The sequence below is a fragment of the Egretta garzetta genome, unplaced genomic scaffold (genome assembly GCF_000687185.1).
Source record: "Egretta garzetta isolate BGI_Z169 unplaced genomic scaffold, ASM68718v1 scaffold52, whole genome shotgun sequence".
Lineage (NCBI taxonomy): Eukaryota > Metazoa > Chordata > Aves > Pelecaniformes > Ardeidae > Egretta > Egretta garzetta.
In genome coordinates this window covers 68,252-68,567 of record NW_009258753.1, presented here as the reverse complement: position 1 = coordinate 68,567, position 316 = coordinate 68,252, and the positions used below count along the sequence as shown (strand labels likewise).

General features: G+C 48.7%; 1 protein-coding gene across 1 annotated transcript in view; it reads left to right on the top strand.

The window, feature by feature from the left end:
* Positions 1-316, top strand: part of GSR (glutathione-disulfide reductase) — a gene marked incomplete at its 5' end in the record, with an annotated part of 5,537 nt that overhangs the window by 837 nt on the left and 4,384 nt on the right. The window lies entirely within an intron of this gene.

Genomic DNA, 316 nt, shown 5'->3' with positions numbered 1-316 from the left:
GAGGGGTTTCCCCTCTCCCCCAGGAGGGTGCTGGTTTTTTCTGGCTGTTTTCAAGCCGATAAAGGGATGCTGACGAGTCCCGGGTCTGTGCAGCACAACTGCTCACTTGATAACCGCTGAAAGGCAGCAAAGCAGAACTAGTGGGCATGGCGAACCGGTAAGAAGCTGAAAAAACGAAGTTCTTCCTCAAACAAGCCAGGGACAGGCTCTCATTTTATTTTTTAAATGCATTACCCGGAAAGTGTTGCTGTACCAGGACCAGACGTGCAGGAAAGGGATGGCAAACAGCCACATTGTGCTAGATGTATTTAAAATT